This window comes from Pyrus communis, chromosome 10 (genome assembly GCF_041283825.1).
Source record: "Pyrus communis isolate YQ-2024b chromosome 10, ASM4128382v1, whole genome shotgun sequence".
NCBI lineage: Eukaryota > Viridiplantae > Streptophyta > Magnoliopsida > Rosales > Rosaceae > Pyrus > Pyrus communis.
In genome coordinates this window covers 6,122,043-6,139,588 of record NC_142574.1, presented here as the reverse complement: position 1 = coordinate 6,139,588, position 17,546 = coordinate 6,122,043, and positions in this window count along the sequence as shown.

Here is a 17,546-nt window from a genome sequence, read left to right as displayed (position 1 = left end):
ATATTGTCCACTATGTTAAAACAGTCCAATATAAGTATAGATATAGATAGTACTCATAGTCTGTGTACTCATTGTATAAAAGGCTAGATGTCAAGGATTCCTTTTTCTGTTAGAAGTGATAAATGTTCTCTGCCATTTTAGAAGGTTCACTCAGATATTTGGGGACAATCTCTTATAAAATCTATTGAAGAGTATAAATATTATGTAACGTTTGTTGATGAATATACAAAGTATGTGTGGAGTGGTAGAAAGGAGAATACACTAGTCTTGCATTTAAAGCTTTTCTTGATTCAAAAGGGATTGAACATATGATCTCTTGACCTTACTCTACAACAAAATGGAGTGGTAGAAAGGAAACACAAGCATGTTGTTGAAACTGCTATCACTTTGCTTATTGCTGCTGTTTTACGTGCTGAATTTTAGTGTGCACATTTAGTGTTTTTGATCTATAGGATGGCATTTAAGTCTTTGGCACTAGATCATCTTACAAAAGATTGTATACCAAGCAACCAGATTTGAAGTCTATAAGGATATTTGGTATTGCTGTATATCTATGGTTAAGACCATATAACAGCAATAAACTACAACCAAGATCTTAGAGATGTATTTTCTTGGGATATTCAATGGGTTATAAAGGTGTTATCTATTACAATCCCAAAACTAGGAAATGCATTGTTTCAAGGCATGTACTTTTTGATGAAATGGTATTTCCTTATATTCAAGACTCATAACAGAACATGTCTCAGAAACCTATGGATTCGTTTACATCATCTCATTTGGTTAGATTAGTTGTTATTCCAGTTCCAATTCCAACACTAATTTTACATCATGAAAATGCAGCAAATCAAAATGGTCATCTCTATTCAGTTTCTTTTCTAAGTCAGTCTGGGATCATTTCTTTACAAGATGAGGGGTCTTCCAGTATTTCTATCAATCCCAATGCTTCTACAAACATAGAAAATTAAGATATCAGTAGTCAAGTGCAAGGCTCAGCATCTACAATAGGCAATACTCTTTCCTCCTCATCTGATACACCTCATTTGCTTCTTGTCCTTGATCCTACACAACTCCAGGTAATACTCCCTATTTCTTCTTCACTTGACACTCACAACACTGCTCAATGTTTAGATCATGGCATCCAAGCTCGACTAAAGACATAAGCTATTCAAAGGCAAAACAATTCATCTCTTGTTGCTGCTTTACTAGAGTTAAAATCATTACAATTCCAAGATTCTAGTGTATCATCAGAATTTGATTACATGTGTGGAAGATTCTCATTCATTAATGATATAACTGAGGTTGAAGAACCTAAACATTTTAAAGAAGTATCCACAATAGTACAATGGCAAAATGCCATGCAAGAGGAATTCTATGCATTGACAGCTCAAGGAACTTTGAGATTAGTTGCCCCTCCAATAAATAGCACTATTATTAGGAGTAAATGGGTGAACAAAATCAAAAGAAATCCTGATGGGACAGTTGCTAGGTATAAGGCAAGGTTGGTGGTACAAGGTTACAGTCAAGAACAAGGTCTAGACTAGTCTTAGACATTCAATCTAGGTTCGACACACTACAGTTCGAATAATACTTGCATTGGCAGTTCAAAACAATTGGAGTTTAAGACAATTAGACATAAAGAATACATTTCTGCATAAGGAACTTGAGGAGGAAGTCTACATGAAACAACCACAAGATTTTGTGGATTCCAAGCGTTCAACACATGTTTGTAGGTTAATTAAATCTCTATATAGTCTCAAACAGGCTCCAGGAGCATGGAATTCGAAGTTTACTAGCTTTCTGTCTTCCCTGGGATTTAAAACCTCAATGTCTGATACTAGTTTATTTGTGAAAGAACATGATGGAGATGTGATTATCATGCTATTATATGTGGATGCCATAAAATTGACTGGTTCAAATCTTGCAAAGATACAATCTATCATTTCCTAACTTGCAAAGGTCTTTGATTTAAAAGACATGGGACAATCGACATATTTCTTAGGAGTTCAAGTTCAATATCAATCAGATAGATCTATATTTGTTAATCAATCAAAGTACACAAAGGAGTTGCTAAAGAAAGCAGGCATGGAGTCATGTAAACCCACTTTAACTCCATCAAAGCCTCACTCTCAAATACTTATGTCTAAAGGAATTCCTGTTGAAGATCCAACTCAGTACAAAAGCTTAGTAGGTGCACTTCAATACCTTACATTTACAAGACCAGATATAGCTTAAGTTGTCACTGTTGTTTGCCAATACATGGCAAAGCTATTTGAGTTACATATGCATTTGGTTAAACGGATTTTGAGATATTTGCAAGGAACCATTCCTTGTGGTTTAAAATGCAAAATCAACTGACTCTACCATTTCGGCCTATTCCGACTCTGATTGGGTAGCAGATATCAACACTAGGGAGTCTATCACTGGCTATGTGGTTTATATTGGTTCTAATCCAATCTCATGGCAGTTTAAGAAGCAATCCATAGTGTCTTGAAGTTCCACAGAAGCTGAGTATAAAGCTTTGCCTCACTGTGCAGTTGATGTGTTTTAGATCCATTCATTACTGGAAGATTTAAACCAGTTTATTCCCATACCACCTCACTTATAATGTGATAATTTGTCAGCATTAGACTTGTGTTTTAATCCAGTGTTTCACTCAAAAATTAAACATCTAGACACAGACTACCATTTTGTTCGAGAAAGAGTACAAAAAAGGGATATTATTGTGCAATACATTCTCACTGAAGAACAAGTAGCTAATGTATTGACAAAAGGTCTTCATAGTCCAGTCTTTCTTAAACACTGCAACAACCTCAACTCCTCACTGAAGAACAAGTAGCTAATGTATTCACAAAAGGTCTTCATAGTCCAGTCTTTCTTAAACACTGCAACAATCTCAACATTGGAGTTCTTCCTCAGTAGTCTACAAATGCATTAGGGACTTAGTATTCTTGAAGATGTCTTGCTGTTAATCTAAGCTATAGTAGCTTAGCTTGAGGGGGGGGACTATTAACCATAGTCATTAGTGATGACATGGTTACTTAAAGAGTGAAGAATGTGATTAGTTGAAAAGTGTGGTTAGTTGTAATGTGTAGGTAGTTAAGGTGGGTATAAGGGTAAGTTTGTTAGAAGTTGTTGTGGTAATAACCATAGAAGTTAGAGGGCATTATTGTAATTGAGCACATCATTATGCTCTATAAAACCAAAGTGTAAATTGCCATTTATGGCATCTGGAAATATACAATTATTCTCTCTCAACACATACTCTCTCTTATTGCTCTCTAGTTTTTCATCTCAATTCTTTACATTTGTTCAAAGATCTTAGTGAAGTTAATAATTACATCAGATTTTATGAAGTAGGACGTACTTGAGACTCCTAGTTTCCAAGAGTAGAACAAAGGGATGTTATTGTGCAATACATTCCCACTGAAGAACAAGTAGCTATTGTATTCACAAAAGGTCTTCATAGCCCAGTCTTTTTTAAACACTGCAACAATCTCAACATTGGAGTTCTTCCTCATTAGTCTACAAATGCATTAGGGACTTAGTGTTCTTGGAGATGTCTTGTTGTCAATCTAAGCTCTAGTAGCTTAGCTTGAGGGGGAGAGTATTAACCATAGTCATTAGTGATGACATGGTTACTTAAGAGTGAAGAATGTGATTAGTTGAAAAGTGTGGTTAGTTGTAATGTGTAGGCAGTTAAGGTAAGGATAAGTTTGTTAGAAGTTGTTGTGGTAATAACCATAGAAGTTAGAGGGCATTATTGTAATTGATCACATCATTATGCTTTATAAAACCAAAGTGTAAATTGCCATTTATGGCATCTAGAAATATACAATTATTCTTTCTCAACACATACTCTCTCTTATTGCTCTCTAGTTTTTCATCTCAATTCTTTACATTTGTTTAAAGATCTTAGTGGAGTTAATAATTACATCAGATTTTATGAACTTGGACGTACTTGAGACTCCTGGTTTCCAAGAGTAGAACAAGTTGATGGCTTTGTTGAAAGTCTGTCTCTTCAAACCCCCTTCCCCCTAAAGCGAGATGAAACATAGTGGAGCTTGAGCTTAGGAACCAAGGAAAGAAATTTCTTAGGAGTGAGTCCTTTAGTGAAGATTTCAGCAAGCCGACGCACAAAAAGGACATAACAAGTGCGAAGAACACCAAGGTTGATCCGCTCCCAAATAAAAGATACTCATTTTCTAGGTGTCTTGTCCTTGCATGAAAAATATGATTCGCAACAATATGTAGGGCATACATCTTGCCAACAAAGATGCAAGGAGGAAAGTGCAAGAGAATGTCAAGTTTGCGAAATAAATGACAAAACCAACGAATCTCAATTGTCGTACTAGTAAGAGCACAACTTCAACCTCCATGCTAGACCAAGAAACAATAGACAGTTTCTTAGCCATCCATGAAAGAAAATTAGATCCAAGAAAGATGCATGCATTAGTAATTGTATGACAATCCTCACCACTACCAGCCTAATCGGAATCAGAGAACCCATGTAAATTGAAAGAAGATGTATTGTGAAAGAAAAAACCATATGAAAGCGTACCCTTAACAAAATGAAGGATGCGCTTTGCACTTTGAAGATGGGTGGAGCGATGAGCACGCATGTATTGACATACTAGATTGACGGTATAGGCTATGTCAGGGCGAGAGCGTGTAAGTAAATATAGGCCTCCAACAATGCTTCAATAAGTGGATAGGTCAGTAAGAGGATCACCATTCAAGGAAGATGGTCGTGTAAAGGAGCTAATAAGGACAACTACCGTATAAAATGAGTATAAAATAAATATAGGGACAAAATGAATCTTCAATGGATTGAAAAGTGAGTTCCTAAAGTGGATAGACTTACCAAATACATAGTATATGTACTCATGTATAGGGACTGTATAGAGACATAAACTTGAGTGAAAAACAGGGCTCATAATCTTGATTGAAGCTTTTAATGCTTTTAATTAATTTGAAAAAAAAGTTTTTTTTTGGGTAAATGAATTATTGTATTGAAAGAGAATCAAAAGAAGCAACAAACTACAACACAACAAAGGCAACAAAGTCCAAGCAAAAAGCAAACAAAAAAGCCAGGAGGCTATATAAAACAGCAACAACCCAACCTAACAACCAGCACCAAAAGAAGAACTACATAGGAATTCTCCATTCTTGAAAAATAGGTTCATTTGCAGTAGAAAGCAGAATCTTCAAAGAACATAACTGTAAGCGTATAAAGTTCACAATGGCTCACTACTAAGAAATCATTTATTAGTGTCGCTATGATAACCGACAAAAACCACATATTACTATCAGATATTAAGCAAAATTTTACAAAAAATGGATGCAGTGGCAAATATAATAACCGATAGATCTGCCAGCGTCAGGAAATGAATTTTCCAACAGAAAATACTCTAAAATCGATAGAAATTGTGTCGGATATAACCGACAGAGAATATATTAATAATGAATAAATAAGAGCATTTTCTGTCGAATAAAACCGACAAAAAATACTAAAACCGACAGAACTTGTGTCGGATATAACCGACAACAAATTTATTAATAATTAACAAATAAAAGCATTCTTGTCGAATAAAATCGACAACAAATATATTAATAAAAAAATATATATAAACCACTTTCTCAATCATTTCTTCCCCTTCCAATTCATTCTTCCACATTCTGTAAATATCCACCCACGCACACACAGAAAGAAGAGAAAGAAGAGAGAAAACAGAGAAGCAGTGGCCACCAACAGAGCCTTTTGCTTTTCTTCACTCTCTTCTGCATTGTAAGTTCACTCACATCTCCTTCATTTGTTGAAAGCTCCCATCTCCATCAAACTCTCTGCAATTCCTAACTTTACTTTCTATTGCCTCTCAATTTTATTGTTCTTCCGATCTAGTAGTACGCAGTAGCATTTTTCTACGCATCAATGCTCGGATTAAAATTCAAAATTTTGTTTTGTATAATCAAATCAAACACCGAAATAATAACCGAGATTAGGGAAGCAAGCTTACAATTCTTTTTTTTTTTTTTGTATAATCTAATACCGAATCTACAATCTCCTTCAAAATTTCCCCTTTAAATCTCTATATCAACACCTAAAAACGTCAACAGAAACCACTAAGAGATCAGAATTACACAAAAACAAAAAATTGAATTTAAATTCCATAGAATTGAGAACCGAAGGCAAACAACGGAACCCTAATCGTACCTAAAAGTTTGAAAATTAGGACAAAATTGGTAAGGAGAAGGCGAAGATCTAAACGATTCGGCGAAATGGAAACCCTAAAAATAACTGAGGCTCACAAAAATGAAATTAATTTTTCCCACAAAAAAAAAAAAAAAGAAAAAAAAAAAAGAAGGTGAATTTGAAGGATGTTTCGTGAAATTAGGCGACGTATTGGCGAGGATTGACGTGCTTAATGGGCAGCTGGCAGTCCTTGAGGAGATCAAGAGTGTCGGCGGCCATACGGCCTTTGCTGGGCAGGTCGAGGCAAATCTCGTTCCGTTCAGAAAGTCAGTCGTTCACTGCTTCTGCCACCACTGTTTGCAGCTGCGAGACACTGCGAGTGATGTGGAAGGAGCGGGAGATGGGGACATACTGGGTGGGGAAGAAGGTGTTATTTGGCAGGTTTGATGCCAATATATTGTTGCTCTTTTTGTTTAGATTGGGAAATGTGATGTGAGGAGTCGAAGATGGCAGTGCAGATAAAGAGAGAAGAGAGAGAGGGAGGTCGTAGGTGGGTGGCTCACGATTGAGAATTAACAAGGTTAAGACATAAGTTACACGTTCTACTCTCAGCTAAAACCGACAGAAACATTATTTTTTAAAATAGAAAATTTTCATCAGAAACAAAATGACGGCAAAATTCCCCCCAAAATTTCCTCCCAAAATTTTGTTACGAATTAAAAAATTAAAATAATAATTGTTTGGGTTAATAAATAAATAAATAATATGTATTTAAATAGAATACGTTTTTAAAAATTAAATAAATAATTGTTTGGTTTAATAGATACCCATGTAAAATATGCAATAAAGAAACAAAAGGATAATTGTACAATGAAAATGTCATCACACAAATAAGTATTGTTTAATCAATACTTGAAAAAACATAAATAAAAATTTAGCACAAATTACTTTTCCCACTTCAAAATTTATGCAAATTTAATGACGATATACATTCTACGAAACTAGTTTCAATGATCTAACCGTCAAACTTGTTTATAGATACTACAAGATCGCATACGTAAAAAATCGCAAAAAAAAAAAAAATTCAGAAATTAGGTAACGGAACAAAAGTTTTAGATGGATATAAATGAAAAATCGCAATTTAACGGTTATTTTAGCTCCGATTTTGATGAATTTTTTTACAGCTATACTCCTCGACCCTATAAGAATGCAATGAACAAATTCGATCTTCAATTTAAAATATTTACACTAGTGGATACCATATAATCTTATTTTATACTTAATAGAAATATAATATTAACTCTAAATGTTTGTTTAATCTACCGTTTTGACGCGATATGCATTCTACGAAATTTTTTTCAATGATCCAACCGTCAAACTTATTTGTACACACTCTGAGATTGCATACGTAAAAAATCGTAAAAAACAAACATTCAGAGATTACGTAATAGAACAAAAGTTTTTTATGGTTATAAACGAAAAATCATAATTTAACGGTTATTTTAACTCCGATTTTAATGATTTTTTTACAGCTACACTCCCTGACCATATAAGAATGCAATGAATAAATTTGATCTTCAATTTAAAATATTTACACTAGTGGATACCATAAAATCTTATTTTATACTTAATGGAAGTATAAATATTTACACTAGTAGATACCATAAAATCTTATTTTATACTTAATGGAAGTATAACATTAACCCTTAAGGGGGCGTTTGTTGCGCTGGACTATCTCGGACTGGATTAGCTTCAAGGACTAAGCCGGACTGCCTTAGACTAGACTAAACTGGACTAACTTAGTGAAGCGTTTGGTGCAGTATTGGACTAAGAAGCTAGATAATAACAAATTCTAATATTATATTATTTAATATATAAATTATTAATATTTTATTATGATCTTATCTTTTTTTTCATCTTTTCCAACGATTTCCGTCCCACTCTTTTCCTCTTCTTTCATCGTCCCACCCTCTCCCTCTTTTTTTCCTCTTAGACCTCTCAATTCATGTCTCTTTCTCATTTCTGGTCAAACTCCTTATTGATTCCAGTGTCTATTTCTCTGTCCTCCCTCCCTCTCTAGTTATGTGTTGTTTGAATGGAACCTCACGGCTCCAATTTTCCCGACGAGTTGCAAGTTTCCCGATGTGTTTTCCGGCCAACCCTCGTTAAATTGGATGAAGTTAGCACCGCCAAAAAATTCATCACCATCCCTAGACCGAGATCTTAGCTTTGAATGCTCGAATCTGTCATGGATTTGAAGAAGCCCAAATAGGCCGAGACTTCCAAGCCATTTTCCGGCCACATTCAACCACATTTTGGCCTCTATTAAGGTAAAATCGTAATCTTGTCACTCCCAGCTTCAATTTGGTATATTTTATATGAAAGTTGGTTGTGAAATGGATCTGAAAGGGAGTCGGAAAGTTAATGATTGATCTAGGTGACCGGAGATGACGAGGAGTCTGTCGGGAGTGGTCGTTGATCATGACGAGGACGAGAAAGAGATGATAGTCTTAGCTAGTCTCATGGTTATTGGGGGGTCTCGCTAAGACCTCTTAGTGAAGGGTTTTGTCCATGCTAGTCCCCTTTAGTCTCATTAAAGTTAGTCCCAGCATGGAACAAACACAGTACTGCACTAATAGTTAGTCCAGTCCAATCCAGTCCAACTTAGTGAGGGCAAACAAACGCCCCCTAAGTGTTTGTTAAATCTATCAATTTGATAGGATATGCATTATATGAAACTTTTTTCAATGATCTAACAGTCAAACTTATTTGTACATACTCCAAGATTGCATACGTAAAAAGTCACAAAAAACAAACATTCAAAGATTAAGTAACATAACAAAAGTTTTCGTCGGTTATAAACGAAAATCACAATTTAACGGTTATTTTAGCTCCGATTTTGATGATTTTTTATAGCTACACTCATCGACCTTATAAGAATGCATTTAACGAATTCGATCTTCAATTTAAAATATTTACACTAGTAGATACCACAAAATCTTATTTTATACTTGATGGGGGAAGTATAACATTAACTTTAAGTGTTTGTTTAATTTACCGTTTTGATGTGATACACATTCTACGAAACGTTTTTCAACGATCCAACTGTCAAACTTGTTTGTACACACTCCGAGATCGCATACGTAAAAAATCGCAAAAAACAAACATTCAGAGATTAGGTAACAGAACAAAAGTTTTCGATGGTTATAAAAGAAAAATCACAATTTAACAGTTATTTTAGCTCCGATTTTGATGATTTTTTGCAGCTACACTCCTCGATCCTACAAGAATGCAATCAATGAATTCGATCTTCAATTTAAAATATTTACACTAGTGGATAAATCTTATTTTATACTTAATGGAAATATAACATTAACTCTTAAGTGTTTGTTAAATCTATCAATTTGATAGGACATGCATTTTACGAAACTAGTTTCAACGATCCAATCATCAAATATGTTTGTATATACTCTGAGATAGTAAAAATCACTAAAAAAAAATAAAAAAAATAAAAAAATAAAAAAAAACATTTAGAGATTATTCTGGCGGCCATCTAAAATTTTGCTTTGTTCGTGTCGGTTATATCCGACTGGGCCATGAGTGAACAAAAAATATTTAAAACATGTGTTTATTTATTTATTTTTAATCAATATAACATTTTAAAATAATAAAATCAGACATGTTAGAGTACACTAGATGTTCATGTGTGTTTATGTGCCAGACAATGTGCTTTGTGACACATTGAAAAAAATTGTTTGAATTTCTTTGTATCTTGTTGCTTGCCTGTGAGGGAGCATAATCCATATTACAAAAATGATAGAGCTTCATATTGTAGTCTGTTGTTATTATTCTCTCAGAAAATTTATTGCTCGTGAGAATTGGGTTCATTAGACTATAGGGTCATGAGTGGAAAAAAAAAATAAATATATGTTTATTTATTTATTTTTAATCAATATAACATTTTAAAATAATAAAATTTTAATTTATGTCGATTATAACCGCCAAAATACTAAAATAATAACCGCCAGAAAGTAAAATAATAAAATAGTCAATTTATGTCGGTTATAACGGCCACCATTAACTTAAAAACCACCAGAATCAGTAAAAATATTTTTAAAAAAAAAATTCAAATATACTGTCGGTTATAACCGACAGTATTTTTTTGATATCCGTCACTAAATATCCGTCAGGACTTTATGTCGGATATAACCGACATGATTTTTCTAATATCCGCCACTAATTAAATGATGTGTCAGATATAATTTATCCAACAAGATTTTTCTAATATCTGCCACCATCATCCTCCACCTAAAGCTAATAATGTAGTAGTGGCTTCAAAGACGGCAACAGAGTGGAGGTGTTCATTTTTGAACTTCTGGTTATTCCTTTCTTTCCAAAGAGCATAGACAACAGCTTGGAGGCACAACTTCTTAATCCTAACATCCCACAACTTATTCGTCCAATTATTAGCAGCCCAAGTGATAAACTCATGTCAATCCAAAGGAGGAGGATCACAACCACACTTAGAAAGCACATGAGACCAAATATTGGCACTATACGTACACTCAAAGAACAAATGATTGTGAGACTCATTATCAGTCAAGCAAGGAAAGCAAATAGGCAAGGCATGAGGAGTAATAAAGATCATCACCCAATCCATGGTAGATAACTTACCCCTTATAGCAAGCTCCACCTTGCGACATGCTTACCAAACCATAAGAGACCAGCCCATGGAACCTTTGGGTGGGACTCCCTAATAGTATTCAAAGCGAATGAGGCAGAGTAGCTTCTATTGGGTGACAAGTCCAAGTAACAGAATTACGCCTAAACTGGTTCGGAGAAAGGTGAAACATAGAAACTCGAATTTCCAATAAATCATTAGAGGAAGAAAAAGGCCACCTCCATCCAGCACCATTCTTGATTGAAAAAATGTTAACATAAACAAAAAATGTACACCTTGAGTGGAAAGGGGCCCACAATCTTGATTAAGCTTTTAATGCTTTTAATGTTAATGTTTTTAATTAATTAAAAAAAAAAAGGCTAACATAGAAAAAAAAATGCACCTAATCAAATTGTCACCTAAAATCATAAAAAAAAACCTTCAAATTTAAGGATTCTACTATAAGGACTCTCTAACTAGAGACAATATTCATTTAGGGACACAAAGTCCTTAATTTTAAATAAAGACCATTCTCTAAATAAGGACTTCCATTGGAGATCCTCTTAATTTTACAAAACTCCATGTTAAACTTTTTGAGAAGGTTCATGGCACATCAAATTTAACCATAAGATATCGTACTAGATATACAATGCATCTCAAGTCCAAGGAAAAGCTAAGATGGCCCATTCATCGACTATCAGATGTAGAGCATAAGACATCGATAAACGAAGAAATTTCAACGGTATTGTGACCTGTTATAATTATGGCGTCAACATATATAAACACAAAGATAGAAGAATGTGAGCTAAGTTGAATCAATAACGAAGCATCAGAGTGGGGCTGTGAAAGAATCCTTGAGAGAGTAAAAATGAAGTAAACCACTAAAACTAAGCAGAAGGTGGTTGCTTCATATCAACCTCTTCTTATAATATGCCATTAAGGAAGGCATGTGAACATCTAATTGTTTGAGTGTCCAACCCATTAAGACAGCTAATGAGAGAATTGTTCGAATATTTACAGGTTTAACTCCTAAAATAAAGGTCTCATCATAGTCCAAGCATTCTTGTTGGTTAAAACTCCTTGCAATTAAATGTGCTTTATGTTGTTTGATAGAGTCATCAACTTTACTTTTCACCTTGAATATCCATTTACACCCAATAACGTTCACAGAATGAAAGTATGGCATGAGTGACCAACTCTTATTATGTATGAGAGCGTCATATTCAGTTTGCATAGCGAGCTGCCAATGTGCGTGTTTGGAAGCTTGAGCATATATACTCGTAGGTTCATGGAAAAGTGGATGATGCATTACAGCAATCAAGGCATGAGGGAGTTGATGTGGAGAAGTGCCATGAACACGAAAATTGATGCTGCGAAACTTAGTGTGATTTGAGGAATGATCAGGAGAGGCTAATGATATGATTTTTACTACCTGCAAAAGTAGGGATAAAAATACTTAAAGTGCTTGCAAGAGTACAAGGTAATCATAGTATAGTTGGCTCTAGCAAGGTCGTTCTCCACAGAGATTGAATGAATAATTTATATCAAACCAAATCTTAATTAAATATTTAAAACGAAGTTTGAGAAATGGTTGATTTTGAATTTTAAAATAACGAATTTAATAGAAATAATTAAATAAATCGGTAAAATAAAATAACCTAAAAGAAAACAGTTTCTGAAAATGAAATTGTGAAAGCACTACGGTTCTGCCGTCACCTTAACAATCATATGTAAATCTTTCAATTACTTATGAACTATACATGCATATTTTGAAGGTTAGGTTTTCCTTAAGTATGCCTACTTGGACCCCCAACATAGAGCATATATCAAACATGCAATTTGTCTGTAGTATTTAGATCAAATCTAAACATGCAAGGCTCATTAAGCTTTGTGAAACCTTTTGAAAAACCATGCAACCCTTAAGACATGGTATTCATCTTAAGTGAACTTGAACATATTAACCACAAGAAGCCTTCGTCAATTTCAGGGACTTACCTCTGACCAAAATTGCATCAAATCATAAGTAAATTGAAAAGAAACTACATATTCTTGCTAACACTCGTAGCCTCGCCTTATCAAAGTTGGTTTTTTTTTTTTTTTTTTTTGTGACAAAGGAGTATTTATCCTTGAAAGTTCTCTCCTCCATGAGAGCTCTTCTCCCCTCCAGTGAGAGACATTCTCACCGTAGTGTGAGTTCCAGTTTTCTGTTCAGATTTTTTGCGTTACCGCCAGCCCTACTACGGTCAGGGTCAGTGGCAGTCCCTTAGGGCGTGTTTGATTGGCTTATCTAAGTTTCACTGGATTGGTTAGGATATTTAGACTATGTTTGGTGCAAGCAGGGTTGTGTTTAAGGAGACTAAGCCGGACTCGCTGGGATAAAATGCTTCGCTAGGGGGCCTTAGCGAGACCTTCTAAAAATGAGAGGATTGCTAATCCCGTCTCCTACACTTGCTTTGCTTCATCTCAGGCTCGTCCAAGACTCCAGTATGCTTCGCATCATCCTCGTAGCTGTCCGACGATCGATGATGGACTTGAATCGTCGTCGAAACCTAAGTCCCCAAAAGACAAGATATTTGAAAGAACATTGCCAGAGGAGCGCTACTGCAAGCGCAACGACGGCCAGAAGTGTTCCCAATCTCTGCTTCAATGACGATGCTATAAGCACAAACCACCACTTCAACAAGGACAGACCCAAAATCAAACGGATCTAGGATGAGCTTGCCTATTTGAGATTCCACGCCCATCAAACAAAAACCTGAAAAACCAAGCTCGATTCTTCGTTTTGCAGAAATTTTTTTTGGCAATTAATCGGAAAAAAAAAAAAGAGGGAAGGGAAGAAGAGTGTGGGACGAAGAGAATGAGGGAGATAAAAGGGAGAAAAAGATGGACTGATTGAGGCTTCCAGAAAGAGGGAGAGTTTTTTTAGAATAAAAAAGGTAGACTTAATTAATATAATATTATTAGATATGAAACAAAAAATATAATATTGTAGTTTGGTATTATCTTTCATTTTAGTTTGACACTGCACCAAACGCTTCACTAAGTCAGTACAGCTTAGTGTAGTCTAAGCCAATCTAGCTTAGTCTCTGAAGCTAGTTCAGTCCAAGATAGCCTAGTGCAACAAACAGACCCTTATATTCCTATTGTTTTTTCCTTTTCCTTACTGTCTTTTGCAATAAACTCAACCCCGTTTCCCCGATCTACCCCTTTCCTGTAACTGGTTCCACCATCTTGAGCTCAATGTGCAAATTGTCCTTTTTCTCTACCATCTTCACCATTTGGCTTCACCATTTTCCCACTAATTCACAATTTGATTCGCCTATCTTTTCCTGTGATTTCTCTCATTTTAATGGGAGGGTGTGTAGAGATTTGGCTCGAGTGTTCACACCACCACCCTTGTTGTTGGTCCTCCCTGGTGTTCGCCTTAGTTGGTGATGTCACTCATTGGATCTCTTTTCCGGTGGGCTCTTCTTTTGTTTCTTGGTGGCATTCGTTTTGGTGGTCCGTGGAGAATGGTGCAGCATATTTCTTCTTTTAACTTAGAGAATCTGGATGGTTTGATGTCTGGTGACAATGGTGGGCAAAAATTTCTATGCTCCGTTGTGGGAAGCATCGGCGATGGGGAATGCAACTACAGTAGTTGTGGGTGCTTAGGGTTTTTTCTTTTTTTATGGATTATACGTGTTGGGCTCCAAAGTAGACTTTGGGTTTTTTGTGTGTTTTTTGGTCTATGTTTCTTTGTATTTAGTGTGTTTCTGGGCCCCTTGTGTGTACCGTTTTGTTGTTGGTAATAAAATTACATCTTGACCAAAAAAAAAAAACTCTCTAAGCCGAATTCTCCAAAGTAGTGCGTTCTTCTCCCCTCAAATGGCTAATAAGCTTCATTTATACTACTACAAAATAAAATCCTTACTAGAAAAGATTTTCCAAAAAATATGAAACATAATAACTTAAGATAAACTAGGAAACATAATCCTAATTAAATATGAAAAATCTGCCTAGCCACAAATCAGCCACGTTTTTAGACTTTCAGGGCTCCAAAACAGGCCCAAAATGACTTGAATTAAAGCTTGAGATGTTCCGAACATAACTACAGAAGACCTCGAACCCAAAAGACATCTTGGACTCCAAATAAGCCCAAAATGTCACTTTGACAGCACAGCACGCGGCTCTTTTATTTTATCGCCAAAAATCAACCGCTCGGTAGAAAAATCAAAAACTTTTATACAAACAAGTTGAGAGACTCACGAACATCCTCCAATTGGAATCACTCCAAAATTCATCCATTTGGCCACCTTTTGCTCAAGAGGAATTCGAACGTCCTACATTGAAAATATAATTCCATATATCAAAACTCTCACAAAATAACTAAATTAACACTAAGATTAGGGTAAAATATATAGCATATTATCGACTCAATCAGCCAATGTTGTTGTAGATGGCACTGATGCAGGGAGTGGTGATGATGAACTCACTGTTGGCGATGAGGTAGGTTGTAGTGCCTGTTCTGTGGTGGTTGGTTGTTCAACTGGTACTGGCAAATCATGCATAGAATGTAAAGCGAGCGGCAGAAAAGAAGAAACACTTCACTGAGGCGTGGATAGAGACTGCTCGTGATCAGAAGCTGGCAGAGCTGTTATTGTATTATTGGGCTCAAAAGAGGACAAAAGTTGTTGTGAAGAGGTGGAGCAGTTGCTTTGTCCCTGTATATAAGTTCAGGAAATGAAAAATTGGATTCATCAAAAGTTACATGCGATGAAATATACACACGACTTGAGATGGGTTCGAAGCATCGGTAACCTTTGTAACGTAAATCATACCCAATGAAGGCATTTTATATATTTAGGCATAAGTTTGTGTTTATGTACGGAACCAAGTTCGGGAAAGATGGACAAACAAATATTTTGAGCATCTTATAGTCTGGGGGACTCTGATTTAGTTTCTCATGAGGAGAAATATTTCCAAGGTTCACTGTAGACAAGCGGTTGATGAGATACAGAGGTTGAAAAAGCTTCAATCCAATAGCTAGATGGCAGTTTGGATCGAGACAATAAGCAAAGTTCTTTTTCAACGTTATGTCAATGTTTTCTTTCGACTAAGCCATTTTGTTGAGGCAAGTAAGTACAAGATATTTGATGACCAATACCATTATCTCGTAGAAACTGCATGAATAACCCACTTGAGAATTCACCACCACCATCCATTAGCAATGTTTTGATTGTTAAATTTAGCCGATTTATCTTTTTAAATTCAACAAAGGTGGCAAGCACATCCAATTTGTTTAGTAATCGATAAAGCCAAACATAACGAGTATGATCGTCAACAATAGAGAGTCAAAACTTATATCCAAATTTTGACGAGATAGGGCTGGTCCCCAAAGATCTGTTAGTTTTTGTGCATGATAAGGACGATTAGAAAAAGGAAGTCTACGAGATTTCCCCATAGGACAAATATAGCAAACTTTATTAGAATCAATCTCGCCACTAACAGGTAATTTATTCAACACCATTTGAAAAAACTTCAAAGGACGGGTCTCCAAGCCAAGCATGCCAAACATCTTGGGTTGTCCTTTACCAGAAAACTATCTTCTCGGTAAATCTCGAAGCAGCACGCACTAGTACAAAAACACACTTACGTGATAGCAAGTTGTGCAATAAGTATATTACATCACGCAAAAATGTTTCGGGCGATGTTGACAAAGAAGCGTCATGCAATGACATTTTGTGTGACAGGACATTAGGGGACAAAGCTTTCCATCGCACAAACTTTTTTAGCATGACGAAGGTACACATTCACCACGCAATGTTTGGAAAAGATGAGGTAAAATCCTGGTTTGGTGCCAGAAAATTGCGCAACAGATCAAATGCGTCGCGCAAAGGGTTTTTGTGCGACGTTTTAGTTCTCGGTTGCACAAAGACCCTTTGCGCAACGAGGTTGGTCCGTCGCACAATTTTCTGGAAAATACGCGATAATGTTTCGCATCAAACAGTATGAGCGACGTTGTTTGATACTTTGCACCTTCGTCGCACAAAGTCAACGAGTATTTCCAAATCACAAAAGCAGTCTGGGAGGCAGAAACTATAAACCAAATTGCAGCAGCTCCTTCCCTCATCTCTCTTGAAAACCTTGTCCAATCCCTCCCTTGCTCTTAAATTCATCATACAAATATTCCATCTCTCTTCTCCTCCATCTCCTCTCCCTTGCTCGATCTATCCCTATCCGGTAAGCGATTTGAATTTGTATATGTAACTTTGAATTGAGAATTCAAACTAAAACAATTAAATTTGTTTTGTATAGGATTTTGTATACGAATATCATTGAAGAACGAATTTGAAGGTATTTTTTGGCTAAATTAATCCTTATTAATTTTAACTGTTTTATTTAGTTTTAGTAATTATTGTGATTTAATTTATTTGTATAGACATATTTTTGTACATCACGTACAAAATTGTTTTGTATTGTATGGAATTAATACTACTTAACTTTGTACACTTTTTTCAAGAAAAACTTAGTTTCCTCGTTTGAGAATTAGTTGGATTTCGTGCATGGATGTGAAAGCATGACCATGGTCCAATTAATTCTTGAATTGTCCTATTTTTTGAACAGTTTGGGAATGCATAGTTATGTGTCGTAGTTTGTGGTTAACGGATTAGGTTTAGGTTTTGATAGTGGGAATTTTGGTAATATTTCTTGATG